This window comes from Anomaloglossus baeobatrachus, chromosome 5 (genome assembly GCF_048569485.1).
Source record: "Anomaloglossus baeobatrachus isolate aAnoBae1 chromosome 5, aAnoBae1.hap1, whole genome shotgun sequence".
Lineage (NCBI taxonomy): Eukaryota > Metazoa > Chordata > Amphibia > Anura > Aromobatidae > Anomaloglossus > Anomaloglossus baeobatrachus.
In genome coordinates this window covers 236,974,357-236,993,664 of record NC_134357.1, presented here as the reverse complement: position 1 = coordinate 236,993,664, position 19,308 = coordinate 236,974,357, and the positions used below count along the sequence as shown (strand labels likewise).

Sequence of the window (19,308 nt, the reverse complement as noted above, 5' to 3'; positions counted from 1 at the left end):
GCACTAGATGACGCAGCAACGTAACAACAGGCAGGGAAGAAGCTGATTGTTTGTTGATGACTTCTACAACTCCCAAGTTATCACAATGAAATCTCACTTTTCGGTTTCGGAAAATATTGCACCAAATTTCACAAGCAACCACTATGGGGAACAATTCAAGGAGTACTAAGTTTCGTGTTAACCCATTGTTTCTCCAACTCTCTGGCCACCTATCTGCACACCACTGTCCCGAACAATATGCACCAAAACCAGTTGACCCCGCTGCATCAGTGTGGATGTCTAGATCAAAATTTGAAACCGGTGGTCTGATCCACAATGACCTCCCATTAAACTCTATTAAGAACTGTTCCCATACCGTCAGATCGTCCTTTAATGTTCTAGCCAGCCGCACAAAGTGATGTGGAAAGGTTATGCCTGAGGTAGCTGCAGCTAGGCGCCTACAAAAAACTCTACCCATTGGAATAATGCGACACGCAAAGTTCATTTTCCCTAACAGCGATTGTAGATCCTTTAATCTGATCTTACGGTGAGATCTAGCTTCTCTGACTGCCTCCAGCAGATCACTGACCTTGTCATCCGGTAATCTGCACTCCATTGCTTCACTGTCAATCAAAATTCCTAAAAACTTGATAAGTGTAGACGGGCCTTCTGTTTTATCTGATGCTAACGGTACTCCAAAACACTTAAAAACCGACTGAATCGCTGCCAATAATGAAGCACAAACAAATGACTTTGGTGGACCAATACATAGGAAATCATCTAGATAATGCAGGACAGAACGCACGCCGGCTTCCTTCTTTACTACCCACTCCAAAAATGTGCTAAATGATTCAAACAAGGAGCATGAGATGGAGCAGCCCATCGGTAAACACAAGTCTACATAAAACATTCCCTGCCACTGACAACCCAAGAGATGGAAGCTTTCTGGATGGACTGGTAAGAGTCTAAAGGCAGCTTCAATGTCTGTTTTTGCCATTAAAGCTCCTCTGCCGTACTTCTGTACCCATGCAATCGCTGTATCAAATGAAGTATACGAGACTGTGCAAAGTTCCTGATCGATTCCATCATTAACTGAGCTTCCATGAGGGAAGGACAGATGATGGATCAGCCTAAACTTATTGGGTTCCTTCTTTGGGACCACCCCCAATGGAGAGACCCTTAAGTTTTCTATTGGCATTTTGGGGAATGGGCCTGCCATGCGGCCCAGGTCAATTTCTTTGTTTAGTTTTGTGGAGACAATGTGAGAATATGTATAAGCTGAAGCAAGGTTACGAGAACAGGTTAATGGGCCTGAAGTAGATGGGATCTTAAAACCTTCTGAGAAACCCTCCCCCAGCAATTGTGCTGCTTTTCTATCTGGGTACCTGCTTAGATAGCCCACCATCTCCCCGAGTCTAATTGGGGTTTCCCCCTTTTTGGTTAATCTCTGCTGTTGGGGTTTTATTTCGTGTAAAGCATTTTGATAGGCTATGGTTTCCACTACAGAAGCTGCATTCATGTTTGTACCTGCATGTGTGTCCGAATCTGCACTGGCTATCATTGAACTGCCAGCAGCAACCTTTTCTGTTTGCTGCCGACAATCCGATTGCTGATGATCTGCCGACATAGCCCTGAAAGGGCTGATTAACCCCACGTGGCGCTGTCATGAGACGCATCCATAAACTAATATCTTTGTGATCCCAGCGAATCCCTTGGCGACCAGCCTTTCGTTGGCGAAACTGCTCATCATAGCGCAGCCATGCTAAACCTCCATACGCACGGTGCGCCTCCCCGATAGAATTCATGTAACAAAATAAGGCAGAGCAATGTTCAGGAGTTTTTTGGCCTATTACACTTGCTAATATGGCAAAGGCATGGAACCAATTGCTAAATGTTTGGGGGATGAGACAATACCGTCTTTCTTGTTCCTCTCTTTTCCTCTCATCAAACCTTACTCTATCCAAGTTATATTTTTCTAAGGGCAATAATGAAAATATTTCCACATATTCGTCGGCCCAAATCTTCTCCCTAACCTCCTGTTTCAAATGAATTCCTAGAGGACCCTCAAAACATACATATAATTCTCCTTTTGCTGCATCAGATAATGGAACCCCTTGTGAAATTACTGCGTCCTCCTGTGTCTCTGGATCAGCACACGACTGACTTACCACCTTCGATGTCCGGCGACCATTCCCGCACCATGCAGCAATAGGAGAAGAGGTTATGGGTAAGCTAGACTGACTCAAAGCCTCCTTAACCCCGGACACTAATTGCTGTACTACTGAATTAAGATCCCATCCTACATTGCCGGGACCTGTACCCCAAACTGCGCCCACTGGATTCATTACAGGTGTTGTTACACTAGATATAGGACAAGAAAAAGTGTTCTCACCAATACCTGGCTGCGTCCTAGGTTGACCAGCCGTCCGTGACGTATTAGTTATAGTCTCTACAGCCCCTCCATTATTGAAGTGCTGCGTGCTGCTGCCCTCTAGTGGGCAGTCGTTATCTGTGTCATAGTCATTGTCTGGAATCTCTTCTGAGTCTTGTAGCTGTAGATTTCTTGCCGGACTCATATCCTGAGCCGGCCGAAGAAGTCTTTGTCTGGTTAAAGTACTTTTGCGCAGTTGTCTTTTTGGATTCTTGCCACTCCTCGTGTAATGAGAACCCGGATCCGGAAATGTTGTGTGTCCTAAGCCCATCCCCCCGTGTTGGTTTATTTCCTGGGGTAAGGCCGTATGATGTCCTCTAGAATGATACAAAGTTTGTTGAGGAAGTTCTAAGGATCCATCGTGGGCTGTGGTCACGTCAGTTGTAGCTTGTGTGGCTGCTTCTCTGGCTGGCACCTCAGTAGAGCTGGACTTTCTCCTTGCACTTCTTGGTGTCTCTCTGGTTAGATGGTCGGGCTCTTTTCTCTGTCCTTTGTTATTCTTGTACTGTAGTTTCCTTCCTGGTTTGTATGAAGGATCAGAGGCCGTGCTGCGCTTTGCTCTTTTCCTAGAAGTAACGGAAGGACTTATGATCCTATTGTGAGTCCTATTGGCCATTTCAGAAGTTAGTCTCTCAGGAGGTCTTGATCTTCTTAGAGTTTGATGTTCAGAAAGTTCAGAAGGGACAGATGCTGTATCCCGGGCATTCTTCAGCAATTCGTCTAGCTGGGCCTGAATCCATTCGGGCCTACATGTCAAAGCCGCGGCCTGAACGCTCTTCAGCAAGGCATCCATACTGCTTGTTCAGTCTTTAAGTCCAGGACAAAGGAATGACACCTTAACATGGGACCTATTTCTTATATGGCCCCTGCCCCCATCTCTCCTCCTGCTCGCCCACCACCACATTCCTTAGGTAAAAACCCCCATCCCTTACTCCTTAACCCTTTCCTGGATCTATCACTGCCTCAGTCATGTACGTTACGTCTATCTGCCTTCACTCTGCTGGATTGTATAGCTATATACACTGTGTGCATAGTGCAGGATTGTATGGCTAGATACACTGTGTGCATAGTGCAGGATTGTATAGCTATATACACTGTGTGCATAGTGCAGGATTGTATAGCTATATACACTGTGTGCATAGTGCAGGATTGTATAGCTATATACACTGTGTGCATAGTGCAGGATTGTATAGCTATATACACTGTGTGCATAGTGCAGGATTGTATAGCTATATACACTGTGTGCATAGTGCAGGACTGTATAGCCATATACACTGTGTGCATAGTGCAGGATTGTATAGCTATATACACTGTGTGCATAGTGCAGGATTGTATAGCTATATACACTGTGTGCATAGTGCAGGATTGTATAGCTATATACACTGTGTGCATAGTGCAGGATTGTATAGCTAGATACACTGTGTGCATAGTGCAGGACTGTATAGCTATATACACTGTGTGCATAGTGCAGGATTGTATAGCTATATACACTGTGTGCATAGTGCAGGATTGTATAGCTATATACACTGTGTGCATAGTGCAGGATTGTATAGCTATATACACTGTGTGCATAGTGCAGGATTGTATAGCTATATACACTGTGTGCATAGTGCAGGACTGTATAGCTATATACACTGTGTGCATAGTGCAGGATTGTATAGCTATATACACTGTGTGCATAGTGCAGGATTGTATAGCTATATACACTGTGTGCATAGTGCAGGACTGTATAGCTATATACACTGTGTGCATAGTGCAGGATTGTATAGCTATATACACTGTGTGCATAGTGCAGGATTGTATAGCTAGATACACTGTGTGCATAGTGCAGGATTGTATAGCTATATATACTGTGTGCATAGTGCAGGATTGTATAGCTATATACACTGTGTGCATAGTGCAGGATTGTATGGCTATATACACTGTGTGCATAGTGCAGGATTGTATAGCTATATACACTGTGTGCATAGTGCAGGATTGTATAGCTAGATACACTGTGTGCATAGTGCAGGATTGTATAGCTATATACACTGTGTGCATAGTGCAGGATTGTATATATACACTGTGTGCATAGTGCAGGATTGTATATATATACTGTGTGCATAGTGCAGGATTGTATAGCTATATACACTGTGTGCATAGTGCAGGATTGTATAGCTATATATACTGTGTGCATAGTGCAGGATTGTATAGCTATATACACTGTGTGCATAGTGCAGGACTGTATAGCTATATACACTGTGTGCATAGTGCAGGATTGTATAGCTATATACACTGTGTGCATAGTGCAGGATTGTATAGCTATATACACTGTGTGCATAGTGCAGGATTGTATAGCTATATACACTGTGTGCATAGTGCAGGATTGTATAGCTATATACACTGTGTGCATAGTGCAGGATTGTATAGCTATATACACTGTGTGCATAGTGCAGGATTATATAGCTATATACACTGTGTGCATAGTGCAGGATTGTATAGCTATATACACTGTGTGCATAGTGCAGGATTGTATAGCTATATACACTGTGTGCATAGTGCAGGATTGTATAGCTATATACACTGTGTGCATAGTGCAGGATTGTATAGCTATATACACTGTGTGCATAGTGCAGGATTGTATAGCTATATACACTGTGTGCATAGTGCAGGATTGTATAGCTATATACACTGTGTGCATAGTGCAGGATTGTATAGCTATATACACAGTGTGCATAGTGCAGGATTGTATGGCTATATACACTGTGTGCATAGTGCAGGATTGTATGGCTATATACACTGTGTGCATAGTGCAGGATTGTATAGCTATATACACAGTGTGCATAGTGCAGGATTGTATGGCTATATACACTGTGTGCATAGTGCAGGATTGTATAGCTATATACACAGTGTGCATAGTGCAGGATTGTATGGCTATATACACTGTGTGCATAGTGCAGGATTGTATAGCTATATACACTGTGTGCATAGTGCAGGATTGTATAGCTATATACACTGTGTGCATAGTGCAGGATTGTATAGCTATATACACTGTGTGCATAGTGCAGGATTGTATAGCTATATACACTGTGTGCATAGTGCATGACTGATGGACTAGTGAATTGCCGCTCCTGGAAACCTAATAAATAAGACACCACACACTGTGTGACATGGATTAAAATTTTGGCCACAGCAGCCCCCTTTATTTTTAATAAGAAAAAACATCAACAAGAAAAAACAAGATTATCGGCCCAGAGATGTGGTTGTTATAAATCCCAGCCCCATATCCCCCTCCGCCGTGTACACCTAGCTCAAGGGGGAATCTGGGTATACCCCTTGATCATTTTCCTTGTGTCCGCTGAGCTCCTCCCCAGGGACCCATCTATTCCACTGTCCACTGAGCTCCTCCCCAGGGACCCATATTCCACTGTCCGCTGAGCTCTGGCCCAGGGACCCCATTAAAAACATAATTCTCCAACCAACAAAGAGGGGGTTTAAACAACCACATCCCGCCAAGACTCGCTCTTGTGACACCTTACAAGAGTGAGTTCCTCCACAACTTAATGGCTCGTTCTACTCTTTCTTGTATTCCCAACATCCATATATCAATGCCAATGTCATTAAGATGTACCTTATCATCTCTCCAAAAATGTTCCTTTGTATTTTCCAGCATCTGGTGACGTATGGCCACCCCTCCGTTTTCCAACACAAATTTTGTTATTTTTTTATTAACTTTTATCCTTGTATTATTGATGCGAGCCACTGATCGCGCTGTTCTCCACATTTGTCTAGCTACTATATCCGACCAGACCACCACTGTTTCTGGGTAAGACCTCCATAAATTCAACATATCAAGCTTTATGTTCCTAACTAAATGTCTTGATGTTCTTATTGCTAAATCATTACCACCTAAATGGATAAGTAAGACGTCCGGGGGGCGGTAGAACTCCACATGATACTGGATTTCTCTCAACAGCTGATGCCACTGCATTCCCCTCTTTCCTATCCATGTCACCCGTGCCAAGGAACTGGGCAACCCCAACTGTTTGCCATTAGGCCTGACTGCTGCACGTAAGGCCCCCCAAAAAACAAATGAATGTCCCATGATCCAAACCAGGCATTGCTGTTCAGCTAAAACAAAAAACAAAAACACAATTATCACACAATTGTCTAAATGAAGACACAACTACTATAAGATTACCACAATGTACACATATATATACATGTACGCCATTTATAATAAATGCAATCTAATGTAACTCTTAAATCTGCTCGATTCCCATCTCCCGATTTTTTTAACTATGTCAGGCTCTAAGCCCCATCTAGCAGCTTCTGTGGCTGCTCCTATCCTAAATGAGTGTGAAGTGAATGCATTTTGGAGACTCTCCCAATATTGTCAGGCATTTTTTAAGAACTGCTGTGAATTGAAATTGTGACAATGACTTACAATCCTCATGAATTGCTTAAAGGAAACAATGTGATCCATTTTCCTCTACCCTGTTGATCAGTTTTTGACTTTGCCAGAAAACATTCTAATCTGTCTGTGTACTGATGCACGTCTTTGTCTTGTAGACCCCCACTTCTGGTGGAGCTACTCGACACCAACTCGCTGATTCTCAAAAGCGCCAAAAAAAGGCCAGTGTGAATGCACAACTAAAGAGAAACACTTCAAACGGACTGCTACAGACTCGGCCTAGTACACTCAGTATCTGCTGCAATAACTGGAAAGAAATCGGACGCCGTTTATCTCTGGTCTTCTTACAACTTTTTCTGTAACCCTTTAGGGCCTGCTTAGCTAAAAAATGCTTTGTGTAATCAGTGAAGTCGTGCAACTTAAACCAAAAGCTAATCCAGACATTTTACTATCGATAGTGGACAATGAAGTACCATCCACAAAGGCCCTGCTAATGTAAAATAACAACAAGGAAACATTGTCATGTAACCTGGCATCATGTCCCACTAGCATCAGCCACAGAATTGCAAACACCGGGGACATGCACAGCTGTAATCTGACAATTTGACTTTAAACAGCGCAGCACTAGATGACGCAGCAACGTAACAACAGGCAGGGAAGACGCTGATTGTTTGTTGATGACTTCTACAACTCCCAAGTTATCACAATGAAATCTCACTTTTCGGTTTTGGAAAATATTGCACCAAATTTCACAAGCAACCACTATGGGGAACAATTCAAGGAGTACTAAGTTTCGTGTTAACCCATTGTTTCTCCAACTCTCTGGCCACCTATCTGCACACCACTGTCCAGAACAATATGCACCAAAACCAGTTGACCCCGCTGCATCAGTGTGGATGTCTAGATCAAAATTTGAAACGGTGGTCTGATCCACAATGACCTCCCATTAAACTCCATTAAGAACTGTTCCCATACCGCCAGATCGTCCTTTAATGTTCTAGCCAGCCGCACAAAGTGATGTGGAAAGGTTATGCCTGAGGTAGCTGCAGCTAGGCGCCTACAACAAACTCTACCCATTGGAATAATGCGACACGCAAAGTTCATTTTTCCTAACCGCGATTGTAGATCCTTTAATCTGATCTTACGGTGGGATCTAGCTTCTCTGACTGCCTCCAGCAGATCACTGACCTTGTCATCCGGTAATCTGCACTCCATTGCTTCACTGTCAATCAAAATTCCTAAAAACTTGATAAGTGTAGACAGGCCTTCTGTTTTATCTGATGCTAACGGTACTCCGAAACGCTTAAAAACCGACTGAATCGCTGCCAATAATGAAGCACAAACAAATGACTTTGGTGGACCAATACATAGGAAATCATCTAGATAATGCAGGACAGAACGCACGCCGGCTTCCTTCTTTACTACCCACTCTAAAAATGTGCTAAATGATTCAAACAAGGAGCATGAGATGGAGCAGCCCATCGGTAAACACAAGTCTACATAAAACATTCCCTGCCACTGACAACCCAAGAGATGGAAGCTTTCTGGATGGACTGGTAAGAGTCTAAAGGCAGCTTCAATGTCTGTTTTTGCCATTAAAGCTCCTCTGCCGTACTTCTGAACCCATGCAATCGCTGTATCAAATGAAGTATACGAGACTGTGCAAAGTTCCTGATCGATTCCATCATTAACTGAGCTTCCATGAGGGAAGGACAGATGATGGATCAGCCTAAACTTATTGGGTTCCTTCTTTGGGACCACTCCCAATGGAGAGACCCTTAAGTTTTCTATTGGCATTTTGGGGAATGGACCTGCCATGCGGCCCAGGTCAATTTCTTTGTTTAGTTTTGTGGAGACAATGTGAGAATATGTATAAGCTGAAGCAAGGTTACGAGAACAGGTTAATGGGCCTGAAGTAGATGGGATCTTAAAACCTTCTGAAAAACCCTCCCCCAGCAATTGTGCTGCTTTTCTATCTGGGTACCTGCTTAGATAGCCCACCATCTCCCCGAGTCTAATTGGGGTTTCCCCCTTTTTGGTTAATCTCTGCTGTTGGGGTTTTATTTCGTTTAAAGCATTTTGATAGGCTATGGTTTCCACTACAGAAGGTGCATTCATGTTTGTACCTGCATGTGTTTCCGAATCTGCACTGGCTATCATTGAACTGCCAGCAGCAACCTTTTCTGTTTGCTGCCGACAATCCGATTGCTGATGATCTGCCGACATAGCCCTGAAAGGGCTGATTAACCCCACGTGGCGCTGTCATGAGACGCATCCATAAACTAATATCTTTGTGATCCCAACGAATCCCTTGGCGACCAGCCTTTCGTTGGCGAAACTGCTCATCATAGCGCAGCCATGCTAAACCTCCATACACACGGTGCGCCTCCCCGATAGAATTCATGTAACAAAATAAGGCAGAGCAATGTTCAGGAGTTTTTTGGCCTATTACACTTGCTAATATGGCAAAGGCATGGAACCAATTGCTAAATGTTTGGGGGATGAGACAATACCGTCTTTCTTGTTCCTCTCTTTTCCTCTCATCAAACCTTACTCTATCCAAGTTATATTTTTCTAAGGGCAATAATGAAAATATTTCCACATATTCGTCGGCCCAAATCTTCTCCCTAACCTCCTGTTTCAAATGAATTCCTAGAGGACCCTCAAAACATACATATAATTCTCCTTTTGCTGCATCAGATAATGGAACCCCTTGTGAAATTACTGCGTCCTCCTGTGTGTCTGGATCAGCACACGACTGACTTACCACCTCCGGTGTCCGGGGACCATTTCCGCACCATGCAGCAATAGGAGAAGAAGTTATGGGTAAGCTAGACTGACTCAAAGCCTCCTTAACCCCGGACACTAATTGCTGTACTACTGAATTAAGATCCCATCCTACATTGCCGGGAACTGTACCCCTAACTGCGCCCACTGGATTCATTACAGGTGTTGTTACACTAGATATAGGACAAGAAAAAGTGTTCTCACCAATACCTGGCTGCGTCCTAGGTTGACCAGCCGTTCGTGACGTATTAGTTATAGTCTCTACAGCCCCTCCATTATTGAAGTGCTGCTGCCCTCTAGTGGGGAGTCGTTATCTGTGTCATAGTCATTGTCTGGAATCTCTTCTGAGTCTTGTAGCTGTAGATTTCTTGCCGGACTCCAATCCTGAGCCGGCCGAAGAAGTCTTTGTCTGGTTAAAGTACTTTTGCGCAGTTGTCTTTTCGGATTCCTACCACTCCTCGTGTAATGAGAACCCGGATCCGGAAATGTTGTGTGTCCTAAGCCAATCCCCCCGTGTTGGTTTATTTCCTGGGGTGAGGCCGTATGATGTCCTCTAGAATGATGCAAAGTTTGTTGAGGAAGTTCTAAGGATTCATGGTGGGCTGTGGTCACGTCAGTTGTAGCTTGTGTGGCTGCTTCTCTGGCTGGCACCTCAGTAGAGCTGGACTTTCTCCTTGCACTTCTTGGTGTCTCTCTGGTTAGATGGTCGGGCTCTTTTCTCTGTCCCTTGTTATTCTTGTACTGTAGTTTCCTTCCTGGTTTGTAAGATGGATCAGAGGCCGTGCTGCGCTTTGCTCTTTTCCTAGAAGTAACGGAAGGACTTATGATCCTATTGTGAGTCCTATTGGCCATTTCAGAAGTTAGTCTCTCAGGAGGTCTTGATCTTCTTAGAGTTTGATGTTCAGAAAGTTCAGAAGGGGCAGATGCTGTATCCCGGGCACTCTTCAGCAATTCGTCTAGCTGGGCCTGAATCCATTGGGGCCTACATGTCAAAGCCGCGGCCTGAACGCTCTTCAGCAAGGCATCCAAACTGCTTGTTCAGTCTTTGAGTCCAGGACAAAGGAATGACACCTTAACATGGGACCTATTTCTTATATGGCCCCTGCCCCCGTCTCTCCTCCTGCTCGCTCACCCCCCACCACCACATTCCTTAGGTAAAACCCCCATCCCTTACTCCTTAACCCTTTCCTGGATCTATCACTGCCTCAGTCATGTACGTTACGGCTATCTGCCTTCACTCTGCTGGATTGTATGGCTATATACACTGTGTGCATAGTGCAGGATTGTATAGCTATATACACTGTGTGCATAGTGCAGGATTGTATAGCTATATACACTGTGTGCATAGTGCAGGATTGTATAGCTAGATACACTGTGTGCATAGTGCAGGATTGTATAGCTATATACACTGTGTGCATAGTGCAGGATTGTATGGCTATATACACTGTGTGCATAGTGCAGGATTGTATAGCTATATACACTGTGTGCATAGTGCAGGATTGTATAGCTATATACACTGTGTGCATAGTGCAGGATTGTATAGCTATATACACTGTGTGCATAGTGCAGGATTGTATAGCTATATACTGTGTGCATAGTGCAGGATTGTATAGCTATATACACTGTGTGCATAGTGCAGGATTGTATAGCTATATACACTGTGTGCATAGTGCAGGATTGTATAGCTATATACACTGTGTGCATAGTGCAGGATTGTATGGCTATATACACTGTGTGCATAGTGCAGGATTGTATAGCTATATACACTGTGTGCATAGTGCAGGATTGTATAGCTAGATACACTGTGTGCATAGTGCAGGATTGTATAGCTATATACACTGTGTGCATAGTGCAGGATTGGATGGCTATATACACTGTGTGCATAGTGCAGGATTGTATAGCTATATACACTGTGTGCATAGTGCAGGATTGTATAGCTATATACACTGTGTGCATAGTGCAGGATTGTATAGCTATATACACTGTGTGCATAGTGCAGGATTGTATAGCTATATACACTGTGTGCATAGTGCAGGATTGTATAGCTATATACACTGTGTGCATAGTGCAGGATTGTATAGCTATATACACTGTGTGCATAGTGCAGGATTGTATGGCTATATACACTGTGTGCATAGTGCAGGATTGTATAGCTATATACACTGTGTGCATAGTGCAGGATTGTATATCTATATACACTGTGTGCATAGTGCAGGATTGTATAGCTATATACACTGTGTGCATAGTGCAGGATTGTATAGCTATATACACTGTGTGCATAGTGCAGGATTGTATAGCTATATACACTGTGTGCATAGTGCAGGATTGTATAGCTATATACACTGTGTGCATAGTGCAGGATTGTATAGCTATATACACTGTGTGCATAGTGCAGGATTGTATAGCTATATACACTGTGTGCATAGTGCAGGATTGTATATCTATATACACTGTGTGCATAGTGCAGGATTGTATAGCTATATACACTGTGTGCATAGTGCAGGATTGTATAGCTATATACACTGTGTGCATAGTGCAGGATTGTATAGCTATATACACTGTGTGCATAGTGCAGGATTGTATAGCTATATACACTGTGTGCATAGTGCAGGATTGTATAGCTATATACACTGTGTGCATAGTGCAGGATTGTATGGCTATATACACTGTGTGCATAGTGCAGGATTGTATGGCTATATACACTGTGTGCATAGTGCAGGATTGTATGGCTATATACACTGTGTGCATAGTGCAGGATTGTATGGCTATATACACTGTGTGCATAGTGCAGGATTGTATGGCTATATACACTGTGTGCATAGTGCAGGATTGTATAGCTATATACACTGTGTGCATAGTGCAGGATTGTATAGCTATATACACTGTGTGCATAGTGCAGGATTGTATATCTATATATACTGTGTGCATAGTGCAGGATTGTATAGCTATATACACTGTGTGCATAGTGCAGGACTGTATAGCTATATACACTGTGTGCATAGTGCAGGATTGTATAGCTATATACACTGTGTGCATAGTGCAGGATTGTATAGCTATATACACTGTGTGCATAGTGCAGGACTGTATAGCTATATACACTGTGTGCATAGTGCAGGATTGTATAGCTATATACACTGTGTGCATAGTGCAGGATTGTATAGCTATATACACTGTGTGCATAGTGCAGGATTGTATAGCTATATACACTGTGTGCATAGTGCAGGACTGTATAGCTATATACACTGTGTGCATAGTGCAGGATTGTATAGCTATATACACTGTGTGCATAGTGCAGGATTGTATAGCTATATACACTGTGTGCATAGTGCAGGATTGTATAGCTAGATACACTGTGTGCATAGTGCAGGATTGTATAGCTATATACACTGTGTGCATAGTGCAGGATTGTATGGCTAGATACACTGTGTGCATAGTGCAGGATTGTATAGCTATATACACTGTGTGCATAGTGCAGGATTGTATAGCTATATACACTGTGTGCATAGTGCAGGATTGTATAGCTATATACACTGTGTGCATAGTGCAGGATTGTATAGCTATATACACTGTGTGCATAGTTCAGGATTGTATGGCTATATACACTGTGTGCATAGTGCAGGATTGTATAGCTATATACACTGTGTGCATAGTGCAGGATTGTATAGCTATATACACTGTGTGCATAGTGCAGGATTGTATAGCTATATACACTGTGTGCATAGTGCAGGATTGTATAGCTATATACACTGTGTGCATAGTGCAGGATTGTATAGCTATATACACTGTGTGCATAGTGCAGGATTGTATGGCTATATACACTGTGTGCATAGTGCAGGATTGTATAGCTATATACACTGTGTGCATAGTGCAGGATTGTATAGCTATATACACTGTGTGCATAGTGCAGGACTGTATAGCTATATACACTGTGTGCATAGTGCAGGATTGTATAGCTATATACACTGTGTGCATAGTGCAGGATTGTATAGCTATATACACTGTGTGCATAGTGCAGGATTGTATAGCTATATACACTGTGTGCATAGTGCAGGATTGTATAGCTATATACACTGTGTGCATAGTGCAGGATTGTATAGCTATATACACTGTGTGCATAGTGCAGGATTGTATAGCTATATACACTGTGTGCATAGTGCAGGATTGTATAGCTATATACACTGTGTGCATAGTGCAGGATTGTATAGCTATATACACTGTGTGCATAGTGCAGGATTGTATAGCTAGATACACTGTGTGCATAGTGCAGGAGTGTATGGCTATATACACTGTGTGCATAGTGCAGGATTGTATAGCTATATACACTGTGTGCATAGTGCAGGATTGTATAGCTATATACACTGTGTGCATAGTGCAGGATTGTATAGCTATATACACTGTGTGCATAGTGCAGGATTGTATAGCTATATACACTGTGTGCATAGTGCAGGATTGTATAGCTATATACACTGTGTGCATAGTGCAGGATTGTATATCTATATACACTGTGTGCATAGTGCAGGATTGTATAGCTATATACACTGTGTGCATAGTGCAGGATTGTATAGCTATATACACTGTGTGCATAGTGCAGGATTGTATAGCTATATACACTGTGTGCATAGTGCAGGATTGTATGGCTAGATACACTGTGTGCATAGTGCAGGATTGTATGGCTATATACACTGTGTGCATAGTGCAGGATTGTATAGCTATATACACTGTGTGCATAGTGCAGGATTGTATAGCTATATACACTGTGTGCATAGTGCAGGATTGTATAGCTATATACACTGTGTGCATAGTGCAGGACTGTATAGCTATATACACTGTGTGCATAGTGCAGGATTGTATAGCTATATACACTGTGTGCATAGTGCAGGATTGTATAGCTATATACACTGTGTGCATAGTGCAGGATTGTATAGCTATATACACTGTGTGCATAGTGCAGGATTGTATAGCTATATACACTGTGTGCATAGTGCAGGATTGTATAGCTATATACACTGTGTGCATAGTGCAGGATTGTATAGCTATATACACTGTGTGCATAGTGCAGGATTGTATAGCTATATACACTGTGTGCATAGTGCAGGATTGTATGGCTATATACACTGTGTGCATAGTGCAGGATTGTATAGCTATATACACTGTGTGCATAGTGCAGGATTGTATGGCTATATACACTGTGTGCATAGTGCAGGATTGTATAGCTATATACACTGTGTGCATAGTGCAGGATTGTATAGCTATATACACTGTGTGCATAGTGCAGGATTGTATAGCTATATACACTGTGTGCATAGTGCAGGATTGTATAGCTATATACACTGTGTGCATAGTGCAGGATTGTATAGCTATATACACTGTATGCATAGTGCAGGATTGTATAGCTATATACACTGTATGCATAGTGCAGGATTGTATAGCTATATACACTGTGTGCATAGTGCAGGATTGTATAGCTATATACACTGTGTGCATAGTGCAGGATTGTATAGCTATATACACTGTGTGCATAGTGCAGGATTGTATAGCTATATACACTGTGTGCATAGTGCAGGATTGTATGGCTATATACACTGTGTGCATAGTGTAGGATTGTATAGCTATATACACTGTGTGCATAGTGCAGGATTGTATAGCTATATACACTGTGTGCATAGTGCAGGATTGTATAGCTATATACACTGTGTGCATAGTGCAGGATTGTATAGCTATATACACTGTGTGCATAGTGCAGGATTGTATAGCTATATACACTGTGTGCATAGTGCAGGATTGTATGGCTATATACACTGTGTGCATAGTGCAGGATTGTATAGCTAGATACACTGTGTGCATAGTGCAGGACTGTATAGCTATATACACTGTGTGCATAGTGCAGGACTGTATAGCTATATACACTGTGTGCATAGTGCAGGATTGTATAGCTATATACACTGTGTGCATAGTGCAGGATTGTATAGCTATATACACTGTGTGCATAGTGCAGGATTGTATAGCTATATACACTGTGTGCATAGTGCAGGATTGTATAGCTATATACACTGTGTGCATAGTGCAGGATTGTATAGCTATATACACTGTGTGCATAGTGCAGGACTGTATATCTATATACACTGTGTGCATAGTGCAGGATTGTATAGCTATATACACTGTGTGCATAGTGCAGGATTGTATAGCTATATACACTGTGTGCATAGTGCAGGATTGTATAGCTATATACACTGTGTGCATAGTGCAGGATTGTATAGCTATATACACTGTGTGCATAGTGCAGGATTGTATAGCTATATACACTGTGTGCATAGTGCAGGATTGTATATCTATATACACTGTGTGCATAGTGCAGGATTGTATATCTATATACACTGTGTGCATAGTGCAGGATTGTATAGCTATATACACTGTGTGCATAGTGCAGGACTGTATGGCTATATACACTGTGTGCATAGTGCAGGATTGTATAGCTATATACACTGTGTGAATAGTGCAGGATTGTATAGCTATATACACTGTGTGCATAGTGCAGGATTGTATAGCTATATACACTGTGTGCATAGTGCAGGATTGTATAGCTATATACACTGTGTGCATAGTGCAGGATTGTATAGCTATATATACTGTGTGCATAGTGCAGGATTGTATAGCTATATACACTGTGTGCATAGTGCAGGATTGTATAGCTATATACACTGTGTGCATAGTGCAGGATTGTATAGCTATATACACTGTGTGCATAGTGCAGGATTGTATAGCTATATACACTGTGTGCATAGTGTAGGATTGTATAGCTATATACACTGTGTGCATAGTGCAGGATTGTATAGCTATATACACTGTGTGCATAGTGCAGGATTGTATAGCTATATACACTGTGTGCATAGTGCAGGATTGTATAGCTAGATACACTGTGTGCATAGTGCAGGATTGTATAGCTATATACACTGTGTGCATAGTGCAGGATTGTATAGCTATATACACTGTGTGCATAGTGCAGGACTGTATAGCTATATACACTGTGTGCATAGTGCAGGATTGTATAGCTATATACACTGTGTGCATAGTGCAGGATTGTATAGCTATATACACTGTGTGCATAGTGCAGGATTGTATAGCTATATACACTGTGTGCATAGTGCAGGATTGTATAGCTATATACGCTGTGTGCATAGTGCAGGATTGTATAGCTATATACACTGTGTGCATAGTGCAGGATTGTATAGCTATATACACTGTGTGCATAGTGCAGGATTGTATAGCTATATACACTGTGTGCATAGTGCAGGATTGTATAGCTATATACACTGTGTGCATAGTGCAGGACTGTATAGCTATATACACTGTGTGCATAGTGCAGGATTGTATAGCTAGATACACTGTGTGCATAGTGCAGGACTGTATAGCTATATACACTGTGTGCATAGTGCAGGATTGTATAGCTATATACACTGTGTGCATAGTGCAGGATTGTATAGCTATATACACTGTGTGCATAGTGCAGGATTGTATAGCTATATATACTGTGTGCATAGTGCAGGATTGTATAGCTATATACACTGTGTGCATAGTGCAGGATTGTATAGCTATATACACTGTGTGCATAGTGCAGGATTGTATAGCTATATACACTGTGTGCATAGTGCAGGATTGTATAGCTATATACACTGTGTGCATAGTGTAGGATTGTATAGCTATATACACTGTGTGCATAGTGCAGGATTGTATAGCTATATACACTGTGTGCATAGTGCAGGATTGTATAGCTATATACACTGTGTGCATAGTGCAGGATTGTATAGCTAGATACACTGTGTGCATAGTGCAGGATTGTATAGCTATATACACTGTGTGCATAGTGCAGGATTGTATAGCTATATACACTGTGTGCATAGTGCAGGACTGTATAGCTATATACACTGTGTGCATAGTGCAGGATTGTATAGCTATATACACTGTGTGCATAGTGCAGGATTGTATAGCTATATACACTGTGTGCATAGTGCAGGATTGTATAGCTATATACACTGTGTGCATAGTGCAGGATTGTATAGCTATATACGCTGTGTGCATAGTGCAGGATTGTATAGCTATATACACTGTGTGCATAGTGCAGGATTGTATAGCTATATACACTGTGTGCATAGTGCAGGATTGTATAGCTATATACACTGTGTGCATAGTGCAGGATTGTATAGCTATATACACTGTGTGCATAGTGCAGGACTGTATAGCTATATACACTGTGTGCATAGTGCAGGATTGTATAGCTAGATACACTGTGTGCATAGTGCAGGACTGTATAGCTATATACACTGTGTGCATAGTGCAGGATTGTATAGCTATATACACTGTGTGCATAGTGCAGGATTGTATAGCTAGATACACTGTGTGCATAGTGCAGGACTGTATAGCTATATACACTGTGTGCATAGTGCAGGATTGTATAGCTATATACACTGTGTGCATAGTGCAGGATTGTATAGCTATATACACTGTGTGCATAGTGCAGGATTGTATAGCTATATACACTGTGTGCATAGTGCAGGATTGTATAGCTATATACACTGTGTGCATAGTGCAGGACTGTATAGCTATATACACTGTGTGCATAGTGCAGGATTGTATAGCTATATACACTGTGTGCATAGTGCAGGATTGTATAGCTATATACACTGTGTGCATAGTGCAGGATTGTATAGCTAGATACACTGTGTGCATAGTGTAGGATTGTATAGCTATATACACTGTGTGCATAGTGCAGGATTGTATAGCTATATACACTGTGTGCATAGTGCAGGATTGTATAGCTATATACACTGTGTGCATAGTGCAGGATTGTATAGCTATATACACAGTGTGCATAGTACAGGATTGTATAGCTATATACACTGTGTGCATAGTGCAGGATTGTATAGCTATATACACTGTGTGCATAGTGCAGGATTGTATAGCTATATACACAGTGTGCATAGTGCAGGATTGTATGGCTATATACACTGTGTGCATAGTGCAGGATTGTATAGCTATATACACTGTGTGCATAGTGCAGGATTGTATAGCTATATACACTGTGTGCATAGTGCAGGATTGTATAGCTATATACACTGTGTGCATAGTGCAGGATTGTATAGCTATATACACTGTGTGCATAGTGCAGGATTGTATAGCTATATACACTGTGTGCATAGTGCAGGATTGTATAGCTATATACACTGTGTGCATAGTGCAGGATTGTATAGCTATATACACTGTGTGCATAGTGCAGGATTGTATAGCTATATACACTGTGTGCATAGTGCAGGATTGTATAGCTATATACACTGTGTGCATAGTGCAGGATTGTATAGCTATATACACTGTGTGCATAGTGCAGGATTGTATATCTATATACACTGTGTGCATAGTGCAGGATTGTATGGCTATATACACTGTGTGCATAGTGCAGGATTGTATAGCTATATACACTGTGTGCATAGTGCAGGATTGTATAGCTATATACACTGTGTGCATAGTGCAGGATTGTATAGCTATATACACTGTGTGCATAGTGCAGGATTGTATAGCTATATACACTGTGTGCATAGTGCAGGATTGTATAGCTATATACACTGTGTGCATAGTGCAGGATTGTATAGCTATATACACTGTGTGCATAGTGCAGGATTGTATAGCTATATACACTGTGTGCATAGTGCAGGATTGTATGGCTATA

General features: G+C 42.0%; 1 protein-coding gene across 8 annotated transcripts in view; it reads left to right on the top strand.

Moving 5' to 3' along the window:
* Positions 1-19,308, top strand: part of LOC142311090 (uncharacterized) — a 337,525-nt gene that overhangs the window by 88,236 nt on the left and 229,981 nt on the right. For 2 of the 8 annotated variants that reach the window (XM_075349173.1, XM_075349178.1), the window contains exon 1: positions 7,758-8,359. The exons of the other annotated variants lie outside the window; for them this stretch is intronic. The gene's annotated coding sequence lies outside the window, so the exon portion shown is untranslated. Of the gene's footprint in view, positions 1-7,757; positions 8,360-19,308 lie in introns of those variants that run through there. 8 annotated transcript variants of the gene reach the window in all.